The sequence below is a fragment of the Eriocheir sinensis genome, unplaced genomic scaffold (genome assembly GCF_024679095.1).
Source record: "Eriocheir sinensis breed Jianghai 21 unplaced genomic scaffold, ASM2467909v1 Scaffold77, whole genome shotgun sequence".
Classification (NCBI taxonomy): Eukaryota; Metazoa; Arthropoda; class Malacostraca; order Decapoda; family Varunidae; genus Eriocheir; species Eriocheir sinensis.
The window spans coordinates 36,665-62,500 of record NW_026112131.1 but is presented as its reverse complement, the minus strand read 5'-3'; positions in this window follow the sequence as shown (position 1 = coordinate 62,500).

Sequence of the window (25,836 nt, the reverse complement as noted above, 5' to 3'; positions counted from 1 at the left end):
TATGCAGCCATTATCGCCGAGCTTACCTGATATTCCTAGGTTTCGCATCTTATATAATAGTATTCCGTGGTCAACTTTGTCAAAAGCTTTAGCGAAGTCAGATACACAACATCCACTACTTTGTCTTTCGCTAGGGCATTAATAATTTTCTCATGATGGTTAAGAAGTTGTGTGAGGCATGAGCGGCCCATTCGGAAACCGTGTTGATGTTCGTTCATTTTGTCGTTGTCTTCCAGGTCTTTTCCAACGTCCATGACTATTATTTTCGAGAATTTTCATTATGTGAGAAGTCAGAGCAACTGGTCTGTAGTTCTGAGCTTGTGACTTGATCCTCCTCGTAGATCGGTGTAATTTTGGCATACTTTAATATCTGTGGTATTATCCCTTGTCAAGCGAGTTCCTATATAAAAGAACAAGGGGACACTCAGTTCCTTAGCACAGCTTTTTAGTAACTTTGCTGAATTCATCCGGCCCTGATGCTGCATTTGCTGCAACTTTTTTATTGCTTGTATGGTTGTGGGTGTGAAATTCAGATCAGTTTTATAGTCTGTATCATTGTTAGTAAAGAAAAATTCGCTAGGTGAGGCAACAACTTATCCTGGCGGGGATACTGAACACCCCATCATACTGTGTCATCAGCTCGTCGGCAATCTCTGAGGATGACTCACCGTTTGCCCTTTAGCGTCTATCAGGGCCTATGTTGGTTCTTGCTTTTGATTTTGTAGCTGCGTACCTGTAGAAATATTTAGGTTAGTTTTGATGTAAGATATAGCCAGGCCTTCTTTGCCATCTCGTTGTCCACAGATATTTTTAGTTTTGCTTCAAGGATGTTAATTTGTTCTCAATTCTCCTACCTCTGTTCGTTGCTAGTTTCTCTCAACTTTCTTCGCAGCTTTGTTCGTTTACGCATCAGCACTTTGCGGTCTCTTGGTATGTTGTTGGGCTGCAACGCTAAGATTTTTTTTTAGGGACATGCCCCAGAAATTTTTTTGCACTTCAAAATTATTTTCTTTGTATTGTACCTCAGGACTGACATCCTTCAGTTCCTGTTCCCAATTCACTTGGTCTAGGTCTTCTTGATGTTTTCCCAGCAAATGGTGTCGCTGAAATAATTTAATCATTAAATCCCACTGTGGTTAGTGTAGCTTTTCTGTTATCATTATGGAAAGGCTTACCAGTAAGTTTGTTGTGAGAGTTACTGATGTTGTGATCTGAGAGATGTAGGTTGCACCATGAGCTCGAAGAAAATGTCTTCATTATTTGTCATTACAATGTCCAGGATATTATCTCCTCGAGTTGCCACATTAATGATTTGTGTGAGGCAGTGTTCCTGGCGAGACGTAGAAGTGCCTGCCTGGTCACGCATGTCTCCAGCCCCACTGTAAACACTCTCAGCTTCCCAGTTGATGCTCTGAAAGTTCAAATTCCAGTCAGCATTATAGTGGGAGTAGGTGAGTGCAAGCTATTTAAAATTGTGTTTATCTTCGTAAGAGGTTCATTAAATTTCGTGGTAGGACAGGCTGGGGTCTGTATATGTTAACATAAACAATTTCGATTTGTCTTATGTAAATGATTTGTGCCTCTACGTATGAGTTTGATTCAGAAAGTAGAACTTCCGTATCTTGATTGCTCATCACATATGTCATAACTCCAATTTTTTCTTTTGTTGTTTCTATCTGTTCTGAAGTATGTAGTGTATATTTATTTCTGCCTCTCTTATATTTTCGGTGAGGTGTGATTCAGTCAGGATATAATAACAGCGTTATCATTATGTGCTATTTCCGCGAGTAATTTTGGCTTACCCTGAATCCACGAGTTATGAGGCCCGCTAGTAAATGTTATGTTATTATCTTATATGGCCTATCAGTGGATGACTCGCCTGTTGTTGTATGCCATTGCTGAGTTTGCACGCTGTATTGCCAGGGAGGTGTTTTTAATTGTTGCACTATTTGTTGTTGTATTTGTTGCATCAGCTGTATTTGCTGCACTAAAAAATTACTGTAGCTTTTAGTGAATCAGCTTGCGAAGAATCCAGGTTTGAGCAGGGCGCGTTTATCGGCGCTCTGATTGTTCCTGGGTTCGGTGTCAGTGTTGTAAGATGAGCCATCGGTGTTTTTTTTTCAGCTGCTCGTTCCGTCCTCTGCTCATTTCCTGGTAACGGCGGCACCTTTTAGGTGCAGTTTATTACATTGTAGATTAAAACACTCACGCCTCCTTTCAGAAGCAAAACATATAGCAGGGTGTAAACATTGACAATCTTTACCTCTTTGCACCCTTTCTTCACCGAGTCAAGACCAAATGCTTTATATCTGTTGCACAACTTGGGGTGGTAAAAGGGCAGTTTCTGACTTCAACACCATATTTATAGCGGTTTTGGGTTCGTAGTGAAGCATATTTTCTTGTCTTTTGGCGGTTTCTACTTTTCTCCTTGCTGCTTATTTGCTGTTGTGTGTCGAGAGATCAGGATGCTGCTCGGAGCCCAGCTCCGGAACTGTGGCTCTCGACTGTTGGTCATTGATTAATAAAGTGTTCTTTGATGTAATTTCCTCATTTTCTTCTTCGTAGTTTGAATTCCTTTTCCTTTTCCAGCAAATCATACACCAACGCAAACGGTTTATCGCCAAACTCCTTTACGCAACCTTTTTCACATGTACTGACTCCTGGTGTTAAAAAAAAAAATTGACGATATGCGTATACAGGTACAGGTTTTGTGCAGTCCGTGTGGAAAAAGTTTTTGCACTTTGCACCTCAGAGTCTCAAAATGCATGCATTATTGCACACTGGGCAATGGTTCCTGTGGACGGTAAATCACACTCAGCCATTTTCAAACACTGAGTTCACTAACACTGAAAGCTATAAGATGTGTATAAACACTGAGCTCACTAACACGAGCAACATACGAGCACGTCCAGAATTCGATGAACCAAACCCACACACACACACACACACACACACACACACACACACACACACACACACACACACACACACACACACACACACACACACACACACACACACACACACACACACACACACACACACACACACACACACACACACACACACACACACACATATATACACACACACACACACACACACACACACACACACACACACACACACACACACACACACACACACATATACACACACACACACACACACACACACACACACACACACACACACACACACACACACACACACACACACACACACACACACACACACACACACACACACACACGAACACACACACACACACACACACACACACACACACACACACACACACACACACACACACACACACACACACACACACACACACACACACACACACACACACACACACACACACACACATACACACACACACACACACACACACACACACACACACACACACACACACACACACACACACACACACACACACACACACACACACACACACACACACACACACACACACACACACACACACACACACACACACACACACACACACACACACACACACACACACACACACACACACACACACACACACACACACACACACACACACACACACACACACACACACACACACACACACACACACACACACACACACACACACACACACACACACACACACACACACACACACACACACACACACACACACACACACACACACACACACACACACACACACACACACACACACACACACACACACACACACACACACACACACACACACACACACACACACACACACACACACACACACACACACACACACACACACACACACACACACACACACACACACACACACACACACACACACACACACACACACACACACACACACACACACACACACATATATATACACACACACACACACACACACACACGCACGGACAGGATGGCTTGTGATACTGACACAGAGGGCCACACCCATGATCACATGACCCCTCCACCCACACACACACACACACACACACACACACACACACACACACACACACACACACACACACACACACACACACACACACACACACACACACACACACATACACACACACACACACACACACACACACACACACACACACACACATACACACACACACACACACACACACACACACACACACACACACACACACACACACACACACACACACACACACACACACACACACACACACACACACACACACACACACACACACACACACACACACACACACACACACACATATATATATATACACACACACACACACACACACACACACACACATATATATACACACACACACACACACACACACACACACGAGCAGTCGTCCGGGTCACACGTGTCGACCTGTGCTCTCGCTCCCTCGGGCCAGGTCAGGCCGAGCTGACCTACAGGCCCAGCGTGGCCACCCTCACCTCGTCGCCCGCTGTTTTGTGGGATTCCTCTGCGGTTACGCCACTGACGCCCGTTTTGCTGTAGCTGTTCACCGTGGCTGCAGGTATTGCGTTGGTGTCAGCCCCGTCCCTCCTCGAGGCCCGTGTCGCCGTGGACGTCCTTGGCGGCTACTGGTGATGTGCTTGCGAGTGCAGCCGCCCCATCACCTCGACGCCCGTGTTGCTGTGGGCATCCTCTGCGGCCACTGGTAATGTGCTTGTGAGTGCAGCCACCCCTTCACCTCGACGGCCGTGTTGCTATGGGCGTCCTCCGCGGCCACCGGTAATGTGCTAGTGAGTGCAGCCACCCCTTCACCTCGACGCCCGTGTTGCTGTGGTCGTCCTCTGCGGTTACGGGCAGTGTGTTAGCTTGCGGAGCCGTGCCCTCGCTTCGACGCCCGTGTTGCTCTCGACGCTTTTACGGCCACAGGTAGTGCATTAGTGTCGGCTGCCGTCCCCTCACCTTGACTCCCGAGTCGCCGTGGACATCCTCTGTGTCAACGGGCATTGTGTGCCGCTACGCCTTGCTGCTGTAAGCGGCCTCTACGACTTCGTGTCTCCATGGTGTCTCCCCCCCTCACCGACGCCCTCGCCGCCGTGGGCCATAGTAGGCTATTGTAGGCGCCGGAGCCCGCATCCAGCCCACCGCGACGCCCGTTTCCCTGGGAGCCGCTTCAGCTCAGGCGTGCCGCTCCCTCGGCCTTTCATCGCGCGCGCCCCACGTGGCGGCCACTCCCTGACGTGAGTAGCAAGGAAATCCCCCGGGGAACTCCACTTAGGCTACTCCTGGGAGGGATTCTCTGCCGCGCAGCGGAATTCCTCCTCCTTGTCATGACCCCGCCTCCCCATCTCTCTCTCTCTCTCACACACACACACTCTCTCTCTCACACACAACACCAACAACGCCACACCCACCCACGCACACCCACAGACCCACGGCCACTCCTACCTTCTGTTCCCTTAGCCCTTCCTCCCACTTAGCATCCGGGCACTCCGCCTCCCTCCCCCACTCCCCTCATTTCTGACACTAATCCTAGTCTCATCACCCGCACACCTGCTACGGTAAGCCTCACCTGCCACACCCTTTTTCCTCCCCAGCCCTTCCCCAGCTAACACCTCTGCCTATCTTCTCATCACCTCACTTACTACCCGTCCCTCCTCTCACCCCCCCCCCCCCCACACACACACATACACCTACACACCCACACACACACACACACACACACACACACACACACACACACAGACACACACACGCGCGCGCGCGCAAGCATTCACACATACACACCCACCCTCTCTCTCTCTCTCTCTCTCTCTCTCTCACACACACACACACACACACATCCAGAGGCCGGGCTCATATCCCTAACGGCCATACTATTATGTTCCTCCTGCGCTCATCTCACGATGCCTACTCCAGGTAGCCAACAGTCCTCATGTGTAGTGTGCGAAGTCGGCCCCACACCCACTCCAAGAAACGGCGTCCCTACATGCCGATCATGCCGGGAGTTTTTCCGGAGACACAGCCTTGCCAACCAACCAGCCCCGCCTTGCTCACGCAGTGGTAATTGCCGTGTCATACGCAATAGTCGCAACTCTTGCGTATCATGTCGTCTGAGGCGCTGCATCGACGCAGGCTTGCGCATCGACAACCCTGGGTCCTCAAGTCAAGATGCCGACGACGACGAGGTTTGCGCCGCCTGCAACCAGATCAATCGTGCCAAGCACACAATTGTGTGCGCAGTATGCAGTCGCGCCTCACATTTGACCTGCGTGGGTATCACCGACGCCAGGCTGAACAGCTGCCCACCTGGCACTGCGACGGTTGCCTGCGTTCCGCTGCCTTTGAGGGCGCAGCTGATGACATACAGGCCGTCGCCTCAGCGACACCGCCCTGGACATGGCGGGCCACATTAGCCAACCTCAAAGCCACTAAAGGCATTCTGCGACATGTTCCACGCGGCCAGCGACACCGCGTTGCCTCCGGCTTGGCCAGCGCCATCACAGCAGCCCTTGAGCAGCACACGCCTACAGCATGGTGGCGCCTTTTCTCATATGCCTACCATAGTCCCCTCGCATGCACCTCTACCCCCGCGACACCGACACTCGAACAACGGAGAGCTCTAAGACCATCCGGCTCCACTGAAACCGACACCGATGAAGCCTTGGCAAGGCGCGTCACCAGAAAGTGCGCCGACGGAGATATACGGGCTGCCCTTCGACTCCTCACCACCTCAGACAACGCCGCACCCCCTGGTGTGGACACTCTAACCGCCCTCCAGACCAAACACCCACCGGGCGACAGCGACGAGCCACTGCCCCAGCTATCCGACACAGACCCTGGCCACCTCGAGGTGTCTAAAGAGGACGTGCTGGCTGCCATCCACGCCTTCTCCCCAGGCTCTGCTGCCGGCCTAGACGGCATCCGGCCCATGCACCTACAGCAACTTGTAACGAAAAACACAACCGAAGCAGGACAAAGGCTTCTAGGGGCGATCACCGAGCTCTGCAATGCCGCCCTAGCAGGAAACATACCTGAACCCGCAAGGCAAGCCTTCTTCAGTGCCAACCTCTTTGCCTTAAGGAAAAAGGATGGTAGCTTGCGGCCCATTGCAGTTGGCACAATTTATCGTCGTCTAGCCAGCAAACTCCTCTCCAAACGTATGTCCTGTGCCCTCTCACCTGAGCTGTGTCCTGCCCAGCTGGGAGTGGGAACGCGCCTGGGCTGCGAGGCGGCCGTTCATGCGGTGCGTGAGTTCGCCGACACACGCTCAGCAAACCGACGCCGTCATCATCAAGCTGGATGTCGCCAACGCCTTCAACACGATACACAGGTCTGCAGTACTGCGTGAAGTGTTCAGACGCTTTCCCATGACAGCGCCATTGGTGACTCAAGCTTATTCCCAGCCGTCACCCCTCCATTTTGGAACAACCTGCATCCCATCCTGCCGCGGGGTGCAGCAGGGTGACCCTTGGGACCGCTACTATTCGCCCTGGTGGCGGTGGACCCCATCATACAGTCTCTTGGCTCTCCACTAAGCGTCTGGTATCTCGACGATGGCACGCTCGCTGGACCTGTAGCCAGAGTTGCGGCCGATTTGCAACGAATAATTCCAGCATTCCGCGCCATTGGGTTGGAGGTCAACCCACTGAAGTGTGAGGTCACTCACCTTGGACCCTGGGAGACAACGCTGGTACTGGCATTATCGGCGACGTTGCCCCAAGTACCAGCAACGACAACGCTGGAGGCCTCACCACCTTCGACGCTTTTTTAAACAGAGCCCGATCCACACCTATCAACAGCCTCTCTCTTCTTGAGCCCCATTCACCCAGACTCCGCTGGCGAAGCGCTGGACAACATCAAACGCCTGACTGAGACCCTCAGTCATAGAACTAGCCTTATCAGTAGCCATATGGCTTTGTTCTTCCTGACCAGGTATGCTTCTGTGCCGCGAGCCACCCACCTCATGCGTGTGGCACCGGTATATCTGGCAGGATGACCTTAGGGTCATAGATCAGCAGCTATGGGATGCCACATCACGTAGCTGCAACGTGGCCCTCGACGACATGGCCTGGACCCAAGCCTCTCTCCCACTTCGGCTTGGAGGATTGGGCCTCAGACGGTTGGCTGACGTGGCGCTGCTCGCCATTGCGTCTGTTGATGCTACGCGAGACCTGGTCTGTACAATCAACCGCCGCCCCACCGGCGACAGACCGGCCCCCCTAGCATCCGCCATCGACGCCTTTACGGCTACGCAATGTCCCACCTTCAACCCTGAAGAGCCCTTACAGCAGCGCCACCTTGACGAGGCAGCCTCCGAACACCGCCTATCCAATCTTCTGTCCCACGCTAACCAGGTTGACAGAGCGCGGCTCCTTGCTGCCCGGGCCTCACAGCGGCGCCTGGCTCGGCCCTTCCTGTCGAGAGACTCGGGCTTCTCCTCCCGACGAGGCGGTCCGGACAGGAGTAGCCCTGCGACTGGGAGTCAACACACAGCAGCCCCACCGTTGTCGCTGCGGAGCCATGGCGGACAGGCTGGGACACCACAACCTGTCCTGCAAGAGAGACCCCGGTCGCCTGCCCCGCCACGCAGCCCTCAACGATGTGGTGTACAGGGCACTGTCATCTGCCGGTGTGGCGGTTATCCTCGAGCCGCGGGTCAGACTGCGGCGATGGACGCCGTCCTGACGGCATCACTATTTACCCATTCACGCAGGGCAAGATGCCAGCGTGGGACGCCACCTGCGTGAACACCTTCGGCAGCACCCACCTCATCGACTGCGCCACAACCGCAGGCGCTGCCGCACGCTCCGCCGAGGCCCGGAAACGGCAGCGCTACGCCGACCTCGGTCCGCGGTATGACTTCATGCCGCTGACGGTGGAGACGACCGAGTCCTCGGTCCCGCCTTCAGCGACCTCATCAAGACCTCGGCAGGCGCATCCGAGAGAGGACGGGGAAAGCGGGAAAACAGAGTGGCTGCGGCAGCGGGTCAGTCTCGCAGTGATCTGCGGAACGCAGCAGCGCTATGCCTGCAGCGCCCCACATAAGACCCAACTCGTCCTATATTTTGTTATTCTTATGTATAATTCTTTAGTTTTTTGTATTATTTATCTGTAGTATAGTAAAAGATATGGTTGAGTGCCACAGTCATCGGCGTTCCGGCAGGGGCCGATGAATTGCAATGCGAACAATCTAACCTATTGTTCCCATCGTAACTCCCTTCCGGATGGAGGCTCACACACACACATACACACACACACACACGCACGGACAGGTATCGGCTTAGTGTGATACCGACACTTGTGAGGGTCATTAACACCTCCATGATCACATGACCCCTCCACTCCTACACACACACACACACACAAACACACACACACACACACACACACACACACACACACACACACACACACACATCACCCTTCCCCACTTCCCCCATTACTCACCACATTACTCATTGTATGGTATTTTTGTGTATTTTCAGCCTTATGGCTGCCTACAAATGAATAAACCATTTATTATTATTATTATTATTATTATTATTATTATTATTATTATTATTATTATTATTATTACACCGATACCAGACGAACCTAACCAAATTCGGCAAGTCCCTCCTCCAAAACCCCCGCCATAGAGATCGAGGGCCGCTTTCACAATCACGTTTGTTTGTGTTGATCGTTACCATTGAGCGGCGATCGCCGCTACCAGCAAGAAATCCGCTTTCACAGTCGTCTTTCGCGGCGCTGTTTGTTTGCATCAGTATCAGAGATTGGAACCTCTGGTAACGGAGCTCTGGTAGCCGCGGGGGTTCCCCAATGGAACTTACCAATGACATTAATTAGTAAATAATACAAATTCTTGCTCTCAAATGGTTATATTATTTCTTTAAATAATTGTGAAAAAGTATTAAACAATACAGCAACACGTTGCAAGGATTCAATGGTAATATAAGAAAAAAATGTAGAAAAATTTGAATGACATGAACTCACTTCACCTGCTGACCAGTAAACGTCCTGGTGAGAATTTCAATTTGATTGATTGATGGTTTATTGTTGCAAAAGTACACAACAATTAAAGAAGGAAGGAGTTTAATACCTGTCACCATTAATCACCTGTTATGCCTGCTTTGTCAAACTCGTATTTTTCTAGTTAGCCAAATATGTATGCATAGGGCATATATATAACGAAATCAGCCCTATTAAGTAAAGAATAAATGTGAACTCTGATAAATAAGTGTGAATAATGAATAAATGTAATTGATATAGGTGAATAGTGTCTTGCTGACATCTGCTAATATAAGAAAACTTTAACTAATACTTCTAACCATTATTTCACCTTTCCGCCTAGGAAATATTAGACTTTCAGCAGATTTGAGCGGTGTATCAGCGAGACACTCCACATTCTTTCATCATATCTATTTTTCAGAATTACTCTAAATATATATTCTTCACGTTTACTTTTTGTACGTTTATTTTTCATATTACTCCTTCATAATCCTCCGCTCAGCTAATGTAATGTTGATATTTCCCGCCGCTCCGGCATACCAACATTGCGGAATCACGCGCCTTTGTCTTGTCATGATCGTTACCAAGCTGGTAGTCGCCGATACCACGAAAACAGCGACTGTGAAAGCGGATCGAGGCGATGGTAATGCCTTTTACCAGGATGGTAGGGCCTTTGGTTAGAGTGCGTACCAGACGACTGTGAAAGCGGCCCCGACTCCCACCAGACCCACACGACCACAATATTCTTGTCCCGGTCAAAACTCGCACGGACAGATATTGGCTATAGTGCGATACCGACGCTTGTGAGGGTCATTAACACTTCCATGATCACATGACCCCTCCACCCCAACACACACACACACACACACACACACACACACACACACACACACACACACACACACAATCACCCTTCCCCAGTTCCCCCTTTACTCATCACATGAATCTCATTGTATTGTATTTTTTGTGTATTTTCAGCTTTATGGCTGCCTACAAATGAATAAACCATTTGTTATTATTATTATTATTATTATTATTATTACACACACACACACACACACACACACACACACACACACACACACACACACACACACACATACACACACACCTCCTGACCCTCACGGGGTCAAGACGTGTCACATGGCGCTCCCCGTAGCAGCCACAGGGTCAGCCTCTTGACCCTTTTCCTTTTCCTTCGCTCCCCATCCCCCGCCCATTCTCATACATTCTAGCAATTCATTACTCCAAAGAACTTTTTTGTGAAATGTTATAACGTATAGGCATACAGTGAGTGCAGTGTGTTAGTGGTGCTGGAAGGGCAGTGAGCTGTGTGTCGCCAAAGCCTCGTCACCCACCGCGTCCCCGCCGACACCCTCAAGCTCCGAAGGATACCATCTCGGTCACCCAGCAGCAGGGGAAGGTCAGTTCAGGTGGCAGGCAGTGTGGCAGCCTCGTCACTCAGGTTCGGAGCAAGATGTACAGCAACTATATCAACACTGTGCACTTGTTCCCACGACTACATCTACCAGCCGGGCAGCACCCACCACCTGTGTCTCGCCGCCCCAGGAGCTTAGCACCTCCCTACTAAGCCTGGGTATACCTGAGTGACCCACCCCCATTAACTGCCCACCTGCACCACCACCAGCTTCTGTCACCTGAATCCAGCGTCTGACCTGAGGATTAACACGTGACCTGACCTCACCGTCATCTGAAGAGACCGCACCTTCCCCCCCTCTCGGCACCACCGCACTGCACTCTCCCCACCCATCGCCCCTCCTACCCCACTAAAAGCTCCGTCGCCCCTACCCCCCCACACATATCAGCCCCCCATTCCCCGTCCCTCTTATTTTTGTACTTGTTTCATTAGCGAAGAAAATATTGTATTTATAACATGTAAATTTTCAGCCTGGCTGCCGCAACTAAATAAACCGTTTATTATTATTATTTATTACACACACACACACACACACACACACACACACACACACACACACACACACACACACACACACACACACACACACACACACACACACACACACACACACACACACACGCCCCCACAACACATTCTGGACCGACTGCAGAGCTGGACGCAAGATAACCACGTCACCATCAACACCAACAAGACGGTGGTGATGCATTTTCACACCTCCACCACTGCCATCCCACCGCCAGCCCTGGAGGTTGGCCCTCACCAGCTGCAGGTGGTTGAATCCACTAAACTACTTCGAGTCACCCTGGACAGCAAGCTGAGCTGGGGCAGGCACGTCACCACCATCATCAGGGCGGCTTCCTACAAACTTTTCATGCTGAGGCGCATGAAGGCACTGGGAGACCCCCAAAGGACGCTCAAGGACCTATACACCACCTTCATCCTTCCCAGACTCCTCTATGCCTCTCCTGCTTGGGCTTCCTTCATCAACAAGACCCAGCAACGCCAATTAGAGAGTGCAAAAGCGTGCTTGCAGACAGATTCTGGGCAGTTCTTACAATAACTACGAGCATGCACTCACCCTGCTGAATATGCCCTCCCTACAGGACCGATACCAGACAGACCTGACCAAATTCGGCAAGTCCCTCCTCCACAACCCCCGTCATAGAGATCTACTCCCACCCGCTCTCCCTCCCCCCACTAGACCCACAAGACACCACAATATTCTCGTCTCGGTCAAAACTCGCACGGACAGATATCGGCTTAGTGCGATACCGACGCTTGTGAGGGTCATTAACACCTCCATGATCACATGACCCCTCCACCCCAACACACACACACACACACACACACACACACACACACACACACACACACACACACACACACACACACATCACCCTTCCCCACTTCCCCCATTACTCACCACATGAAACTCATTGTATGGTATTTTTGTGTCTTTTCAGCCTTATGGCTGCCTACAAATGAATAAACCATTTATTATTATTATTATTATTATTACACACCTGCCCCCCCACACACACACACACCTGCGCATTTCATATGTAACTTTTATTTCTTACTTTTAAGGTTGAGTGCTCGTCTCTCTCTCTCTCTCTCTCTCTCTCTCTCTTTAGTGATTAATGCAATTGTCTGTTTCATTTATCGTATTTAGCTATGGTTCGCTTTAGCAGGCATCACCATTACCTTCCCTACTAATCATTACTTCACTAACCACTACCTACACCATCACCGCCACGCATTACTCACCTCATTATTAGCACCGCATCACCTATCATACGTGTCACCATCATCACCATTAGTAACACCACTACTAGCATCACATTCATTCACTTCCACTATTATTCACTAGTCGTCATTTTACACTAACTTGCCAGTTATCATTATATGTAATTTCTACATCAACTTTTATTCATATTCACCATATAAGCATTCTCTAGAAAGGCGAAGGGTGCGTGGAGACATGATCGAGGTTTATAAATGGATGAAGGGCTTTAATAAGGGAGACATTCATAAGGTTTTGTTGGTAAGAGAACCGGGTAGGACACGAAGTAATGGGTTTAAACTGGATAAATTCAGATTCAACAGGGACATAGGCAAAAATTGGTTTACTAACAGGGTGGTGGATGAGTGGAATAGGCTTAGCAGTCATGTGGTGAGTGCCAATACAATTGTCACATTCAAAAATAGACTAGATAAATTCATGGACAGCGATATTAGGTGGGGTTAGATACACGGGAGCTTAGGGTCAAAGGAGCTGCCTCGTACAGGCCTACCGGCCTCTTGCAGACTCCTGCGTTCTTATGTTCTTATGTTCTTAAGAAGTTTCTACATGCTGCCCGAAAAAGCAAAACACCTGTGTAAATGTGGCGATTACCGTGGAATTTTTTTCTGAATGTGTGGGAACTTATTTGAATGTGTGGGAACTTTTTTTCTGCTGTGTGAGAAACGTGACAAAGAAACCATAAACAAAGCCAACACTCAATTACGGCTTAATGCTATCAATAAAAAAAACAGTAACAATAAACATTAAAAAGCACATGCACAAGAACACCGCTTTTAACACCCGTGAATAACAATAATATGAAATGACGACGAAAGAACATGATCTAGAACAGTAATAATTTAGGACATTAATAAGTATCAATAAGTAATATCAATATGAAGAAAAAATCAACAAATTCCTTCCATCACAACCGCCAATGAACGTGTTGATGTGCAAGGGAGGTTTGTGTGGAAAACAGGGTGAAGGCGAATAACACACACACACACACACACACACACACACACACACACCAGAGGTGGGGAAGTGTGGTACTTAGTGCGGTAGTGCGGTAGTACCGCATCACAAAAAAATACCGCACTACCGCACTACCGCAAAATTTCTGAAAATACTGCACTACTGCGGATCGCACTAAAAATCCTGTGGTACTTTTTTGCGGTACTTTGAAAACTATCGAAGACGACATTTGCAGCGAGGCATGCTCACAGAATTTTTTTTTTTTTTTTACAGTGAATCGGACTCAATCAGTCAATCGGTATCAGTCGTCAGAACCAGTGAGGAGGAGTGCTGAGGTCTGAGGAAACTGGAGAATATTTTTTCTATTATATATAAAATATGATAAATGTTAAATAAATTGATTCCAAAAGTGCATTTGTAGCTGTTTGATTTACTATTGCCTTTATTTTGGGAAAATCTATTGTAAATTAAGGCAATTGTACTATTTTAAGCATGCTTCCTTTGTTTGGATAGCAAGGATAGGCACTGAAGTATTTTTTTTATATTTTGACTACCGCAGTACCGCACACCGCGTTCCGCACTGTAAAAGAAAATTATGGGACTGCACTATCGCAACCGCACTACTCCGGAAAAAGTACCGCACTACCGCAACCTCACTACTGATATTTCAGTACCGCACTACCGCAACCTTACTACTGATATTTCAGTACCGCACTACCGCAACCTCACTACTGATATTTCAGTACCGCACTACCGCAACCTCACTACTGATATTTCAGAACCGTACTACCGCAACCTCACTACTGATATTTCAGTACCGCGCCCACCTCTGAGACACACACACACACACACACACACACACACACACACACACTGATTCACCGCTATCGCCGCTTCTACTGTCACGCTTGTAATGCCATGACCGTATTTCACTGTTTAGACACTTTCGAGGGAGTTCATACCCCCTCCCCCCCTCCCCTGTCCCCTTTTCTTTCCCCTGCCCCCTACCACATCTTTTCCTCTCTCCCTGTCGACTCTATCCCTCCTTTATACCCTTACCAACCCTCCCCCACTGCCCCTGTCCCTTCTTTCTTCCCCCCTTCCCTTCTCCCACACTTCCCCCCCCCTGTCCCCTCTTCCTTTCCCTTCCCCCCAATCAATCCTCTCTCTCTCCCTCTTACTCTCCTCCATGATCCCTTTTCTGTTCCTCCCCTCTCACTGTCTCTCTCATCTCCCAACTTCCATTCCCCTTCGCCCATACCACATCTCCCTCTCTCTCCATTACTCTCTTTCATGATCCCTTTTCTCTCCCTGTCTTCTCTCTTATCTCTATCTCAATCCCTCTCACTGCCTCTCTCTTCTCTCCCCTTCTTCCCTCACCCATTCGGTACATCCCATCACCCTCCTCTCAGCAAAATAATTCATACTTTTCTCTTCCCCTCTCTTTTATCTCGCCCTTAACTCCCTTCTCCTCTCCCCTTCCCCTTCCCTTTTTCTAATACTCCCTTCCTTCCCTTCCCCTCCCAATTCTACCGAAGTCGATCAGTTCTTTGAATAGCAAACCAACTCAAGAACTAGAAACAACGGTGTACCCATTCCAGCTAGGCGATGTAGCACAGACATTGGAGACTCTTCTCAAACCGAGTCATCCGCTATTGGAACAATTGTCCTTTTAAAGAGATGGAGGAAGAGATAATAATTATAAAGGGTTGCACAGTATTTTCAGCCCTTCTTCGTTCTTGTGGTAGGAGGAGAACGGGGTTCTACATATACGAAGGGTCACACACACACACACACACACACACACATATATATATATATATATATATATATATATATATATATATATATATATGTATATATATATATATATATATATATATATATATATATATATATATATATATATATATATATATATATATATATATATATATATATATATATATATATATATATATATATATATATATATATATATATATATATATATATATATATATATATATATATATATATATATATATATATATATATATATATATATATATATATATATATATATATATATATATATATATATATATATATATATATATATATATATATATATATATATATATATATATATATATATATATATATATATATGAAAGGTGGAAGAGATGGATGAAAAGAAAACATAAATGGTCACATACTTTCCAGTCCTTCTTCTTTCGGGTACTAGGATGGTTCGGGCACTCCATATACAAGAGATCACAAACATATATCCTTCCCTCCCAAAGCCTTGATCTGCAGAAAGGCAACAGTAATGGCGGCCCAAACGTCGACTTCCAGCACTTGGCGTCTGGCTCGGGCCGCGGCCTGCACTGAATGCGAAAATTACTATCATCCTCCTGTCTAGTCACTCATAAAGGGAGAATGGGGGAGGGAGAGATTATTATTTTTTTTCCATCAGCCCTGGCTGGCCTATTAAGACAGAGGGAAAGAGGAGGAAGGGAGAGAGGGAGGGAGGGAGGGAGAGGAAGGAGGGGAAAGGGTGATGCAGAAAGTGTTGAGGACGAGGAGGAAGAGAACAAGAGGAGGAGGAAGGGAGTGATGCGGAAGTAGCAGGAGTAACATGCGGAAAGAGATGTGAAGGAGAGGAGGAAGAGGAAAAGGAAAGGGGGTGGAGAAGGGAGGAGGGAAAGGGAGAGGTGGGAAAGGTGAGCAGAGAATGTTGAAGGTGAGAAGGAAGAAAGAGCAGAGGAGGAGGAAGAAGGCTGTGATGACGAAGTAGAAAACGTGAGTGGAAGGAAACGAAGGAGAAGAAGAGGATAGAGTGTAAGAGGAAGAGGAAGGGGTAAAGAGTGGTGGAGTTGGAGGGATAAAACGTGGAAGATGTGGTAGATGAGTGTGGGAGGGAGGAATGGGGAGAGGGAGGGGGAGAAAGAGTAAAAGATGGGGAAGGAGAAAGGGAGGAAAGTAAGAGGATGGAGTGTACGAATGGTATAAGAAGTAGAAGGAAAGGTGAGTGAAAGAATAGAGAAAGAATAGGAGAAAGGGGAAGGAAAAAAATAAGATATCAAGAGAGAAGAAAACGAAGAGAGAAAGGAGAGGAAATAGGGGAAGGAGATAAAGCATGGACGAATAGAGAAATGAACTAAGAAATAAAAAAAAGAAGAAGAAAACAAAGAGATGAAGATGCTGCTGGAAGGTAAATTACGAACTGTTAAAGAGACAAAAGGACGGAACGATTCATAAATAAGAGAAGGATGAGAGAAGAGACGAAGAGGAATGCAGACAGAGGAAGAGAAAGAGAAAAAAGGGAAAGAACACCAGGAAGTAAGTAAAGAGATTAAGGAAGTCAAATAAAGATATGGAAACAAACGAGAGAGAGAGAGAGAGAGAGAGAGAGAGAGAGAGAGAGAGAGAGAGAGAGAGAGAGAGAGAGAGAGAGAGAGAGAGAGAGAGAGAGAGAGAGAGAGAGAGAGAGAGAGAGAGAGAGAGAGAGAGAGAGAGAGAGAGAGAGAGAGAGAGAGAGAGAGAGAGAGAGAGAGAGAGAGAGAGAGAGAGAGAGAGAGGTGGGGGGGTTGAGGCTGAGGCAAGCGAGTCAAGAGGAAGTGTGAGGTGTTTACGAGATAGGCAAAGATTTGTACCTCGAGTTATTTATTTCCTCCTGACGCGGGAAGGAAGAAAGGAAGGAAGGAAGGAAGGAAGGAAGGAAGGAAGGAATTAAAGGAAGGAAGGAAGGAAGGAAGGAAGGAAGGAAGGAAGGAAGGAAGGAAGGAAGGAATTAAAGGAAGGAAGGAAGGAAGGAAGGAAGGAAGGAAGGAAGGAAGGAAAGGAAGGAAGGAAGGAAGGAAGGAAGGAAGGAAGGAAGGAAGGAGAGGAAACCCAGATCATGTTTTCTGTATCTCTTTCTCTTTCTTTTTGTATCTGTGTGTGTGTGTGTGTGTGTGTGTGTGTGTGTGTGTGTGTGTGTGTGTGTGTGTGTGTGTGTGTGTGTGTGTGTGTGTCACTTTGGTAGTCATCCAGCGCTCATCTCTTTCCTTTCAGGTGTTTTTCAATTCGTTTTATTTCTTCCGCTCCGTTTTAAAACATTCTCGTCTCACTGTTCGCTGCTTCGTTAGTCTCTTAGTCAAGCAATCAGCCGGTCAGTCGTTCAGTTTGTCTGTCTGTCTATATGAAGCTTATTTATGTCTCTCCCTATTTTTTCTGCTCATCTGTCAGCGTGTCTGCCTATCTGTCTGTCTGTCTGTCTACCTATGAATCAATCTGCATTTGGCTTTTTGTGTATTAGGCTGTCCGTCTGTCTCTATATCTGCATTTGCCTTTCTGGCCGTCTCTCTCTCTCGTGTAAACTGTAGAGGGGGTGGTGTCGCCCTTTTTGTCAAAAGCTACTTGCAACCCACTGACAAAACACCAAGAAACAGTAACGTTGAACATTTGTGCGTGCGAGTAAACACTGCAAAAGTCAATTTAAATATATCTGTCACTTACAGGTCTCCGGGGCAATCACTCGATGCCGATCTTGAAATGTACAGCGTCTTAAGGCAATCACTTAATAACAGCGACTCTCTGATACTAGGAGACTTTAACCTCCCCCTTATCGACTGGGCGACACTGTCGGGTACAGAAGGTGAGTCCCATAGAATGATCGAATTTCTAGAGGAAAATTATCTAAGCCAAATGGTTTCTGAACCAACTCGACAAAATAACATACTTGACCTTGTTATAGCGACACAAGATAACCTAGTCAGTAATGTCACGGTAGGAGAACACCTCGGTTCCTGCGATCATAAACTAGTGCGCGTTGACATTAGAGCTCAAACATCGGTGACTGAAAATAAAGTAAAGGTGCCCAATTTCAAAAGAGCCAACTTCGTAGAAATCCGACGAAAACTAATAGATATGCAACTATCAGATGACGGCAATGTAGAGGACGCCTGGCTAAGCTTTAAAGATCACTTACTCACTCAGCAGGACACATTTGTCCCCTTATGCGAGAAGCGAATTAACACTAATAAAAGTCCACCTTGGTTTAATAGCGAAATTAAACACTCAGTCAAGGAGAGAAAATTGTCTGACAGGTTAAAGAAAGAGCAAAGCACGCCCGAAAACATTAGACTTTACAATGATGCCAGGCGACGAGTAAACAGATTAGTGCGTCAGGCAAAGCGTAGATATGAAGAAAATATTGCAGCCAACTGTAAAAATAATCCGAAATCCTTCTTCAGTTACATAAACAACAGAAAGGCGATCAGAAGTGGAACTGGACCTTTAACAAACAGCGACGGTGCACTAGTGACTGACAGCCAACACGTTGCAAACCTATTAAACAATTACTTTTCCTCGGTGTTTAATAATAACAGTCCTCCCACCACCACCACCAACACCAGTACTAATGTAAATCCCGAGCATGCATTGTCTAACTTTGAAATAAAATCCGATGAAGTCCTCAAAGCCCTCAAATCACTTAAAACAAATAAAAGTCCTGGACCTGAACAAAGTATATCCAACTCTGCTGAAAGAAACAAAGAGCGAAATACTCTCCTCCCTCACAACCGTATTCAATATGTTCTTGCAACAAGGCATCGTCCCTTCAGATTGGAAAAAGGCTAACGTGACACCGATTTTTAAGAAAGGAGACAAAAAAGTACCAGGTAATTACAGGCCCATTAGTCTAACCTCGGTTGTAGGTAAGCTACTTGAGAGCATAATTAGAGACAAAATTGTGAATTACCTTGAAAGCCACTCATTAATTGGGGACTCACAACATGCTTTCCGAAATAAAAGATCCTGCCTATCAAACCTATTAACCTTTTATAACGACCTCTTCACTGTTTATGACGTAACCAAATCACTGGACGTAGTCTATCTTGATTTCCAGAAAGCGTTTGATACAGTCCCGCATCATAAATTACTTTACAAATTAAAGCAAATAGGTATTGACGGTCAAGTAAACCAATGGATCGCGAATTGGTTGAGCAACAGACAACAAAGAGTAGTGATTGACGGATTTAACTCAGAGTGGGCGCCGGTCACTAGTGGCGTCCCTCAGGGCTCGGTTCTTGGCCCAGTGCTCTTCATTATTTACATCAACGACGTGGATGTTGGACTCAATAACCGCATCAGTAAATTTGCAGACGACACAAAGATTGGTAACTCGGTTCTCACTGACGAAGACAGGCAAAGCCTCCAAGAGGATTTGCACAAAATTTCAGCTTGGTCGGATAGATGGGAGATGCCCTTTAACGTAGACAAGTAAGAACATAAGAACATAAGAACGCAGGAGTCTGCAAGAGGCCGGTAGGCCTGTACGAGGCAGCTCCTTTGACCCTAAGCTCCCGTGTATCTAACCCCACCTAATATCGCTGTCCATGAATTTATCTAGTCTATTTTTTAATGTGACAATTGTATTGGCACTCACCACATGACTGCTAAGCCTATTCCACTCATCCACCACCCTATTAGTAAACCAATTTTTGCCTATGTCCCTGTTGAATCTGAATTTATCCAGTTTAAACCCGTTACTTCGTGTCCTACCCGGTTCTCTTACCAACAAAACCTTATGAATGTCTCCCTTATTAAAGCCCTTCATCCATTTATAAACCTCGATCATGTCTCCACGCACCCTTCGCCTTTCTAGAGAATGCAAGTTTAACTGTTTGAGTCTTTCCTCGTATGGCAAGTTTCTCAACCCCTGAATCATCTTAGTCATCCTCCTCTGCACCGATTCTAACATTTTGATATCCATTCTATAGTAGGGTGACCAGAACTGAACCGCATAGTCAAGATGAGGTCTAACTAATGCTAAATATAGTTTGAGGAAGACTTCGGGGCTTCTGTTGCTTACGCTCCTTGAAATAAATCCCAGTACCCTATTAGCTCGATTTCTAGCTTGAATGCATTGTGCCCTTGGACGGAGATCAGAGCTCACTAAGACCCCTAAATCTCTCTCGCACCCAGACCTACTTATGAGAGTGTCATTTAAGCAATAGTTATGTGAGGGGTTGTTCCTACCTACACTCAGAATACTGCACTTCCCTACATTGAACTCCATCTGCCATTTATCCGCCCAGTCATATAATCTGTTGAGTTCACCTTGGAGAATACTAGCGTCCTGATCCGACTCAATTACTCTACCGATCTTGGTATCATCTGCAAATTTACTAACATCACTACTAATTCCTGTGTCTAAGTCATTGATATAAATAATAAACAAAAGTGGACCTAATACCGAACCTTGTGGGACCCCACTCGTAACACATCCCCAGTCAGATCTTTTACCATTGATTTGCACTCTTTGCTTCCTATTGCTAAGCCACGCCTTGACCCAGTTCAAACCTTTACCCTCTACTCCGTGAGCCTGTAATTTAAGCAACAGTCGTTGGTGAGGAACTTTGTCAAACGCTTTACTAAAATCAAGATAGATTACATCATAATTTTCATCTCTGTCAACCGCCTCAAATACTTTATTGTAGAAGGACAAGAGATTGGTGAGGCATGACCTACCTTTGTGAACCCATGCTGCGAGTCGTGAATTAAGCTATGTTTCTCTAAATGCTCCTGAATGTTCCTGGCTATTATGGACTCCAGCATCTTCCCTATAACCGATGTTAAGCTAATTGGGCGATAGTTTGAAGCAACTGACCTGTCCCCTTTTTAAAAATCGGCGTCACATTAGCTACTTTCCATAGGCTCGGCACATAGTTAGTATTTACCGACATCTTAAAGATGTCGGATAGTGGGTCACTGATTATATCACCTAGCTCCTTTAATACCCTCGGAAATATCCCGTCAGGACCTGGCGACTTGTTCTTCTTAAGCTTATCTATCTCATCCTGAACTACTTGCCTGGTAATTATTATATCCCTCAATTTATCGCCATCCCGCCCTCGTACACCTGAACTCTTTCCGGTATAGTCGTTCGATCCTCCTGTGTGAATACTGAAAGGAAGTAGTCGTTCAACAATGTGCTCATATTTTCGTAATTTTCTACTAGCTCCCCTGTGTTTGATTTCAGCGGTCCAATTTTCTTCCGTGTTTTTGTTCTATACATCTGAAAGAAGCCCTTAGGATTACTTTTCGCCTCATTTGCTACTTTGATCTCATAGTTCTTTTTTGCTATCCTGGTGTTTTTCTTAACTAATCTAGATAGTTCGATGTACCGGCCCCTGAGATGTGTTTCCCCATTCTTTATTTTCTGATAAATTCCCTTCTTTAACCCAATCTCGTGTTTTAGTCCACGAGTCATCCACTTAGGATCATTGTTTTCTTTTCTAAGTGTTCGCTGTGGTATATGCTGTTCTTGCCCCTCTACTATTACTCTAACTAAATTATTGTAAGACATTTCTACCTGGTTCTCCTGGCTCTCCAATCCGCAGTTCTGGCCCTCATGAATCCCTAAATTATCCCAGTTTACCCCTTCAAGATGTCTTCGAAGCCCCTCGTAGTTTGCTCTTCTAAAATCTGGCACTAACACTGGGTTTGGATCGCGGGTTACCGTCCAGTCTAACCTAAAACGAACCGTTCTGTGATCACTATTTCCTAACTCTCCGCCCACCTCCAACTCACGTAGCAAGATCCCATTATTGGTTAGGACTAAGTCTAATATGTTATCTCCTCTGGTAGGCTCAGTAACTACCTGCTTAAGGAAATTATCTTGTATAACTTCAAGAAAGTCCTCGGCTTCCAGGTCACCCACTAGATCTTCCCAGTCTATATTCCTATAATTAAAGTCCCCAATTACGCAGACATTTCTACTCATACTCGCCCTGCCAATCTCCTGTAGTAATATACTCGTGTCCTGCCTGTTAAGGTTGGGTGGCCTGTATATAACTCCTAGAGTTAGTTTTTCTTTCCCTTTGTAAACGTCCACCCAAACTGATTCTGAATCCATGTTAGTTTTGACTGAGTTGTTAACTAAACATTTAACTGGGTCTTTAACATATAGCGCAACTCCACCTCCCTTTCTGCCCCTTCTGTCTTTGTGAAACATCTGATAACCCGTTATTTCAAATTCTGACCTAAAATTTCTATTAGCAAAGTCTATCCATGTCTCAGTGATCGCTATTATGTCAAAATTTTCTGAACAAGCTTCACCCCTTAGTAAGTCTATCTTGTTTCTGAGGCTCCTGCTGTTAGTATAGAAGATTCTTAGCCCGTCCTCTGTTACTCCTCTAGAATTACTTCTAAGCTGCCTGGTTATATTATGAGCTAGATGTCCCCTCCCATTACTCCTCCCATTGCTCCCATTACCCTCCCCTCGCCTATACTAAAAAATCCTCAGGGTACCAAGTGCTCGCTCAAGGAGTCTGAGAGAGCCTCAACACCCTTGAACGTCAAGTGTATCCCGTCACGGGCGTAGAGGGCGTCGTTGCCAAAGAAGAGGTCCCAATTGTCGACGAACAGCCACCCATTGCGCTCGCAGTGCTCAGCAAGTCTGCTGTTCACTGCTATCGCCCTGGACAGCCATCCATCGCCAACGCCCTCCTTGGCAGGACGCCACACTACTGGTGACCCACCAGCGTCACGTATCCTGCCTAACAATTCTCTAAAACGCCTGAGAAGGTCCTCGCTTGGCACACGAGAAACGTCGTTTCCGCCACAGCTGAGAAAGACAATGGGGTTCGATCCTCGCTTGCCATACACGCCTCAATCCTGTCTGATATATGGCCCACCCTGCCCCTGAAACACACCCTCGTCCTGTTCTTATCCTTGGAGCAAAATACCTGTCAACATAACGAACCTGACTATCACCAACAACAAGAACCCGACGGTCGGAAGGGGGCCAGGAGGGGTGGGGTGAAGGGGAGGGGAGAGCGGAAGGGAGGAGGGACCTGCTGTGAAGAACGAGGAGAAATTGTGGAAGAGGTGGAAGGTGGAAAGGGGGAGGAGGAGGAGGAAGAGGAAGAAGGAGAAAGGGAGGGTGAGGTGGTGGAGGGAGGAATGGACGAGGAGAGGGAGGAGGAAGAGGGGGAAAGGGAAGGTAAGGGACAGGTGTTGGAGGGAGGGACGAGCGAGGAGGCGGAGGACAAGGAGGAGGAAGAGGGAGAGGAGGAGGAGGAGGCGGAGAGGGGGCGCGAAGAGGGGAGAGGGGCGACGGAAGGGAAGGCGAGGAATTTGAGGCGGAGGAGGAGGAGGGGGGAGGGGAGGAGGAGGAGGAGGAGGAGGAAGGAGGAGTAGGTGAAAGGGAGAGGAGGTGGTGGAGGGAGGAATGGACGAGGAGAGGGAGGAGGAAGAGGGGGAATGGGAAGGTAAGGGACAGGTGTGGGAGGGAGGGACGAGCGAAGAGGCGGAGGACAAGGAGGAGGAAGAGGGAGAGGAGGAGGAGGAGGAGGGTGGGGGGGAGAGGGAGAGGGGGACGGAGGAGGAAGGCGAGGAGGAGGAGGAGGAGGAGGAAGAGGAGGAAGATGAGGAGAAGGAGGGTGGGAAGGGGAGATCGGAGATGGTCGAGGAGGAGGAGGAGGAGGATGGGAGGGGCTGCTGTGTGGTTGAAGACAATACTAGAGGGGAGGAGGACGAGGAAGAAGAGGAAGAGGAGGGGGAGGAGGACGAGGAAGAAGAGGAAGAGGAAGGGGAGGAGGAGGAGGCGGGGCTTGTTGCTGCTGCACTAACCAGTAAGTGTACCTGAGCGGCGAGAGTCGTAACCCTATTCTCTAACTCTATGATCCTCTGATCATCCTTCTGAGTCTTAACGCAGAACCTACAAACGTCCTTGGAAAGAAAGTACTGCTTGGCCATGCGAAGGCCACACCCAGAACAACGCTTGAGGGACGTCATGGTGAAGATATGGGCGAGGCAAGACGGAAACAATTAGGCGCGTTAAGACGATAACAAAGTACGCAGCTGCGGTGAGGTCGTCAGGTCAAAAATGTGTATCTAGGAAAACAAACCAACAGCTGCTGTGAGGTCGTCAGGTCAAAAATGTGTATCTAGGAAAACAAACCAACAGCTGCGGTGAGGTCGTCAGGTCAAAAATGTGTATCTAGGAAAACAAACCACAGCTGCTGTGAGGTCGCAGTCAGGTCAATTCCTGGGGAAAAGGGTGTGTCTCGGTGAAAAGGCGCGGTTATTTCTACCCACCAAGACAAAACATAGGCCAATATTAATATACTGAGAAATCACTTATGTAAAGAAGATAATAACTGTGTTCACTAGGTTTGCGCGGAAAGTGGATTATCTAGTGTTTTGTGTGGACTTAGAAATTAACGTAGCTTGGCGCGCCTGATTCACGTAGTCCTATTATCACAGCACAGTAAAGTATCCTAATAATAGAAGGAGAAGAAAACACAAAAGCAATATAAAAAACACAAAAGCAATATAAAACCGTGTAGCACTGGGTTGGCGTGAAAGAATGTTGAATTTAGTGTAGATGTGGGAAGCTTAATACACTTGTCCTAGGAGTAACTGTGGATCACTATCTAAGTAAATACTAAATCAGAACACTTAGCGGTCTGTAGTAGAAGGCAGGGTAATCCTCCTGGTTTTGTAGTCCTCCAGTACAGCAGCAGTTACACAGAAGCACAGAACGCCTCACACCGCGAAAGCAGAGGAAAACAGAGGAAAGAGCGAGTTGGCACCACACAGCAGCGGGGCAAAGTCACGTGTGAACCCAAGGAAGGTCGCGCGCAGGTCCTTCAAGTTGGAACGAGGAATAAGAAGTTCGATTACGAA